The sequence below is a fragment of the Arvicanthis niloticus genome, chromosome X, assembly GCF_011762505.2.
Source record: "Arvicanthis niloticus isolate mArvNil1 chromosome X, mArvNil1.pat.X, whole genome shotgun sequence".
NCBI lineage: Eukaryota > Metazoa > Chordata > Mammalia > Rodentia > Muridae > Arvicanthis > Arvicanthis niloticus.
Genome location: NC_047679.1, coordinates 51,633,993 through 51,640,889, shown reverse-complemented (window position 1 = coordinate 51,640,889; position 6,897 = coordinate 51,633,993). Strand labels below are relative to the sequence as shown.

The 6,897-nt window shown below is 41.0% G+C and overlaps 1 long non-coding RNA gene across 1 annotated transcript; it reads right to left on the bottom strand.

Annotated features, from left to right (window-relative positions):
* Positions 1-3,971: 3,971 nt before the first annotated feature.
* LOC143435493 (uncharacterized) lies at positions 3,972-6,347 on the bottom strand. The gene is made up of 3 exons (XR_013105839.1): positions 5,864-6,347; positions 4,791-4,905; positions 3,972-4,124 (listed from the first exon to the last, which is right to left on the bottom strand). It is a non-coding gene; the product is annotated as an uncharacterized LOC143435493 (long non-coding RNA).
* Between the last annotated feature and the right edge of the window lie 550 nt (positions 6,348-6,897).

Genomic DNA, 6,897 nt, shown 5'->3' with positions numbered 1-6,897 from the left:
TGGGGATAGAAAGAGGATATAATTGTTGATCTTGGTCCCAAGGCCAGCTTCTGGGGAGTCTTGCCTTGTTTGAATTACTTTGCAGATATTTCTATGAGTGTCGGTTCTGAGGAAACCATCCCAAGTTGAAAATTTCATTATGTCAAACTACATGTAAACTATCTTGTCTTCCTAATGTCATAGCTCTGTTTACACCAACTAAATAATCTTAACAGAATGACATTAGGTGAGTTGAACACAACGTTCAATACAAATCCTATTGTATGATAAAGTGCTAAGTATGTCATATTGTTTCTTGAGTACAATGCACCTTGTGTTGGATAGCTGACTGAGAACGGCTACCTTACCTAGCTAGTGAGAGAAGATTGTGTTATATAGAGGTAGCTTGAGAAAGGGGTTTGCTTCTATTAGGATGCTCCTCCACCCACTCACCCACTCCTGCCTCACTGCTCTAGCATCCTCCTATGTTGAGGCATCAAGCTTTCACCAGACCAAGGGCCTCCCCTCCCATTGATGTAAGATAAGGCAATCCTCTGCTACATACTTATTTAGTGCCATGGGTTCCTCCATGTATACTGGCTGGTGGGTTAGTCCCTGGGAGCTCTGGGTGGTCCAGTTAGTTGATATTGTTCTTCTATATGGTTGCAATTCCCTTCAACTCCTTTAGTCTTTTCCCTAATAATTAAAAAGTTAATTGGAGAGAGGGAAGATATAAACACAGTACATATATAGATTTGGGGATGGGTAACATTGAGGCAGGGTCTCTCTACATAGCTCTAGCTGTCTTACAACTCATGTAGAACATTCTCCTGGCCTTCAAGGCTTCAGTCCTGTCCCCACCTCACATATGTGATCATGTTCATCTTTTCACCTCCCACTCCCCCCTCTCATCCAGATTTCTCCCATGGTCTGCAACCTGTGATTATTTTCTTTTCCCTCCCAAATGGGATTGAATCCTCCTCACTTGGGCCCTTCTGCTTGTTAACTTTCTTGAGTTCTATAGATTGTATCCTGGGTATTCGATACTGTTTTTTGACTAGTATCTATTTATTACTAAGTTCATATCATGCACGACTTTTTGTGTCTGAGTTACCTCACTTAGGATGACATTTTCTAGTTCCATCAATTTGCCTGCAAACCTCATGATGTCTTCATTCTTAATAGCTAAATAGTATTCAATTGTGTAAATGGACCACATTTTCTGTATTCATTCTTCATTTGTGGGACATCTGTGTTCTTTCCAGCTTCTGGCTATTACCAATAGGGCTGCAATGAACATAGTTGTGCATGAAAATAGTGGAGCATGTGTCCCAATAGTATGATGGGGCATCTTTTGGGCATATGCTCAAGAGTGGTATAGCTGAATCTTCCAGTAGATTTATTTCCAACTTTCTGAGAAACCTTCAGATTGATTTCCAGAGCAGTTGTACCAGTTTGAAAATCCACCAGCAATAGAGGAGTGTTCTTTTTTCTCCACATCCTCACCAGCACCTGCTGTCTCCTGAGTTTTTGATCTTAGCCATTCTAACTGTTGTGAGGTAAAATCTCAGGGTTGTTTTGCATTTCCCTGATGACTAAAGACTTTGACCATTTCTTTAATTGCTTCTTGATCCTTTGAGATTCCTCTCTTCTAAATTCTCTATTTGTCCCTACACCCCTCTTTTGATTGGGTTGTTTGGTATTTTTGGATGCTAAAAATATTTACATATTTTGGATATTAGTCCTCTATAGAATATAGGGGTAATGGATATTTTTTCCTAATCTGTAGGTTGCTGATATTGACTGTGACTTTTGCCTTACAGAGACCTTTCAGTTTCACAAGGTTCAATTTATCAATTGTTGATAATTGTTGATCAATTTATCAATTGGTCAATTGTTGCTCTTAGATCCTGAACAATTTGGTTTTTTTATTTTTATTAATATTTCCATTCGTTTACATCTCAAATGATATTCAACTTCCCAGTTACTCTCTCCACTAACCCCTCATCCTACATCTGCCCTTCTCCCTCCATTTTGCTTGTATGAGAGTGTTCCCCCACCCACCCCATCCACAGTCTCCTACCCCATCCCTCCATCATCGCCCTACTCTGGGGCATCAAATATCCCTGGGACCAAGGGCCTCACCTCTTGTTACTGTTGGGAAAGGCCATCCTCTGCTACATAAGTATCTGGAGCCAACAATCCCTTTAGGTACTCTCCTTGGTTGGTGACCTAGTCTCTGGGAGAATAGGGTTGTCAGACTAGCCTATGTTGTTCTTCCAATGGGATTGTAATCCCTCTCTACTCCTCCAATCCTTCTGTCAGCTCCCTCACCAGGTTCCCTGAGTTCAGCCTGATCGATTAGCTCCAAGAATCCTCCTCTCCATTGCTCAGTTGCTGGCTGGACTTCCCTAAGAACAGCCACACTTGGTTCCTCTCCATAAGTACCTCTTGACCATGGCAACAGTATTGGGTTTGGTTTCTGCAGACATGATTTATCCTCAGGTGGGGTTGTTCTCCGGTTGGACCTTCCTTTAGTCTCTGTTCCATTTTCTGTCCCTGTTCTTCCTTTGGACATGAATATTTCTGGGTTTAAAAAAAAACTTTGAGATTGGTGGGTGGCTCCATTCCTTGACCAGGGGCTGTGCCTAACTACTGGAGATAATCTCCACAGGTTCTATCTCCCCCTTCTCTGCACATTACGGCTAAGGGCAATCCTGTCAAGTCCTGGGAGCCTCATGTTTTTCTGGTGTCTGGGACCTGCCAATGACAATCCCCAATTCCTCATCCCCTACCTGTTACCTATTTTTTATTCAATTTCCTGACTCTCTGTATCTCTCACATCTCCTACAGATTCTAATACTGCCACCCATATTTCATCCTCCTTTCTCCCTCCCTTATGCCCCTCTTCTTCCATCTCCCTCAATTGTCCTGTACCCCCCTCAATGAAGGAATAAAGAAGCATCCACCTCCTGATCTTCCTTCCTTCTACAATCCATATGTTCTGTAGGTTGTATCATATGCATTGTGAGCTTTTGGGTTTGTGTCCACTTATTAGTGAGTACATACCATGTGTGTTTTTCAGTGTCTGGGTTACCTCACTTGGGATGATATGTTCTAGTTCCATCCATTTGCCTAAGAATCTCATGAAATTATTGTTTTTAATTGCTGTGTAGTACTCCATTGTGTGTATGTACCACATTTACTGTATCCATTCTTTTATTGATGGACATCTGGGGTGTTTCTAGCTTCTGGATATTATAAATAGGCTGCTATTAACATAGTGGAGCACGTTTCCTTGTTATATGTTGGAGTATCTTTTGGGTATATGCTCAGGAGTGGTATAGCTGGGTCTTCAGGTAATGCTATATCTAATTTTCTGAGCAACAACCAAACTGATTTCCAGAGTGGTTGCAACATCTTGCAATCCCACCAACAATGGAGTTTTCCTCTTTCTCTATATCCTTGTCATCATCTGCTGTCACCTGAGTTTTTGATCATAGCCATTCTGACTGGTGTGAGATGAAATCTCAGGGATGTTTTGATTTGTATTTCCCTGATGACTAAGGATGTTGAACATTTTTTAGGTGCTTCTCAGCCATTCAAATTTCCTCAGTTGAGAATTTTTTGTTTAGCTCTGTACCCCATTTTAATAGGGTTATTTGGTTCTCTGTAGTATAACTTCTTGAGTTCTTTATATATATTGGATATTAGCCCTCTATCCAATATAGGGTTGGTAAAGATCTTTTCCCCATCTGTTGGCTATCTGATTTCTTATTGAATCCAGAGATGACCATACCCACAATAGGCTGAGCCCTTCTACATTAATTAATAAAAAAATCTTCTATAGGCTAGCTACAACACAGTATTATGGAGGCACTTTTCAACCAAAGATCCTTCTACTCAGATGTCTCCAGCCTGTACCAAGTTGACACAGAATTAAGTACATAAAGACCAATACATAAAAAACAAAATATATGAGCAGTTTCTTATTACATTTCTTTAGTACATTGTTCAGGCTTTAGAGGAGTCATTCTTGAAAATCTGGATTGCAGGCAGATTCAGGATCTTTTATTCCAGTATTTGGAAGTATACCACTTCATAATAAGTTCATTCAGCCATTGTAGCTATGGGTTTAATTATCCCTGGAGAATAAAAAAAAGCTTAGAATGACAGTTCCCATAAGAGACGTTCTTTTTATGTTTTGCAATAGATTCTTGATGATGGCCTTTATTGAACGATGTAAGATTTATTATGTAACCTAAATTCACATTGATCCACAAAGGCTTAAAGAAAACGTAACTTTCCTCTATCCATTTAATCAAGACACTATGGTTTATCTTTAAAATGATATTGAGCTACTCTACCATCAAGAGTCATACAATCGTAAGAAAACCCAAATAGTTGTGATATATTAATCTTTACAAATTCCAGGAAAATTTCCAGAGTTATTATGGAAAATAGTATCATAATTCTAGAGACAGAGATGGAAGAAACTATAAGCATAAAAACTATACTATTTGGACATATGTAGAAGTACATAGCTTTAATCACAGAATTAAAGAATTGGGATCATGATTATTTCTGAGTTTGAAGCTATTCTCATTTACATAGCAAGTTCTAGGCTGGCCAGGGATAACTAGTAAGACCTTGTGTGAAAAATCATTATTAGGTACTACCAGTTTCTTAAGTTTTGTGTTAAGTACCATATATATTTCATTTTATTTAGCTCTCATAGAAGTTCCACACAAGTGACATTGTTCCTATATTACAAATGCATTTCTAAATTTCCCAGAAAAGAGGTAATTTACCTCATGTACCATGAGTTATTGATTTGGAATTTGTATCCACTTGTAGGTATAATCCAGTTATGACTTTGGATGGAGATGAAAATGTGTTCCGTGCGCCTCCTGTGTCCCCCCTCACCTGTGGAAGAGAGACACGAGAGACGCAATTCGGGTACTTACTGCAAAACGAGGCTTTATTCTGTATCAGCAAACGTGGAAAACAAGGAAGGACGCGGAAGGGCTGAAGACAGGAAGAGGCCTAGCTTAAATACACCCTAGAGTGATGTATTCACTTCTGATTGGCTGTTCGCTCACCACCCAATATTACGCCTCGGGATTGGCCAGTGACTTTGGCGGGCTTTCTGCCTTTGCAGCTGCACAGTTACTTGTTTACTACTGGGAAGACACGAGGCCAGCGCCATCTTGGAAAGGCGAACGTATAACCACTGACCACGGCTTCCTACATCTCTCCCTGTTTAAATTATTAATATGAAACAGCCTATTGCCTATCAAACGCAGTACCAATCAAGATTTGAACTCAAGCCCAATCAAGCAAACTCCATCTTGGGGGAATAAGTGATCAAGAGCTTATAGCCCAAAGATTCTCCCTTACCCTACCAGGTGCGATGGAAACAAGTCCTCTGGGTGCAAGAGCTAAGGGGATGTAAAGAGGAATTGACACCCGTCCCTGTGCAATGGAGTATAGCTCCCAGGAGTGCAAGGGCTGTCAACCTACTATTCAGGTACCACAGCTATTTAGGCAAGGGCTGGCTGGACTTAGACCTCTCATCGACCCAGTGCAATGGGCTGAACCCTTGGGGTGCATCGACTGAGGGTCTCAGTCATTGGCTACTTTCTCAGCCTAGATAGTCAAATTTCAGGGGGAGATGCTTGCTCCAAGACTGCGAGTGCTTGGACGTTAGCGGCCTTGTCACGTTTTTGCTGGGCTCTGAGCTTACAGACCAACCATACATGAATACTAATCCACAACATAGGGCAGCACCAAGCAGGCCTATCCCCACCCATTTAAGAAAGAAGGAAAAAGCAGAAGAAATTCAAGAAGTAAAATCTCCAAGGGAAACAGGGTCCATCCGTACTCCATCAAGGCCCAAGATCCGGATCTGCAATTGTTGTTGCACCTGGTCCAGCTCCCCAGTACACTTTCCTTTTAAATAAGCAGAAAGATTATGGCTTTGAGTAAATGTATCATTCACAAATCTCAGAGGTGTAATACCTGGATGTGGGGTTGCTGACATGCAGCTTATTTGAACCACATCCGTGAGCTGCTCCACATGGGCTTGGAGCCAATCAACTCTCTGATTGACCAAAGTCTCTTTTAAGTCTCAATAATGATGTACTGGGATAGGCACAAAGGTAGGCCCGTGCACAACCAAGGCTAGGTCTAGTGATCCATTCCAGCATTGTGCTAAAAGGCATGTAACATCCTTACAATCCAAGATATCAGAATTATTCTGAAAGTTGGATAACATAAAGAAAAATGGAGGGTCTACACACACCAACATCGGTTGTGCAGATGCATTCCTAAACACCTTTGTAACGCGCACCTCTTCTGTGTCCCCTTCGCCCGCGAATAAGGACACGGAGGCAGTAATCGGGTATCACTACAGACGAGGCTTTACTTGTAACAGCAAAAGCGGAAAAGACGGAAGAAACCGGAAGAGGCTCCCTTAAATACACCCTAGAGTGACGTATTCACTTTTGGTTGGCTGTTCGTTCACCACCCAATATGCCTCGGGATTGGCAGTGACTAATGGCCCGCCTATCAGCCTAGCAACTGCGCAGATAATTGTATAGCCACTGCTAACAGCAGCTTCCTACACACCTTATTAATTTTAATGTTATTCAAATGGCTAGAGATATTAGATCTTGTAGCTGAAACATTCTGCACTTCATGAAACACACCATTTAAGACAAAGGCAGATATACCCTTTTTAACATTCTAAACAGTGGCTACAACACATAATTTAATTGTGTTGAAGCAGGGTAAACTCAAGAAAATACACATATGATTTAATTTAGGACTTGTATCCCTTTGAAAATATCAAACAGAGGTTTAAATCCTCCTATGGTAAGCTTAAGATGAGGTTTTAGCCAAATAATATCTCTTAAC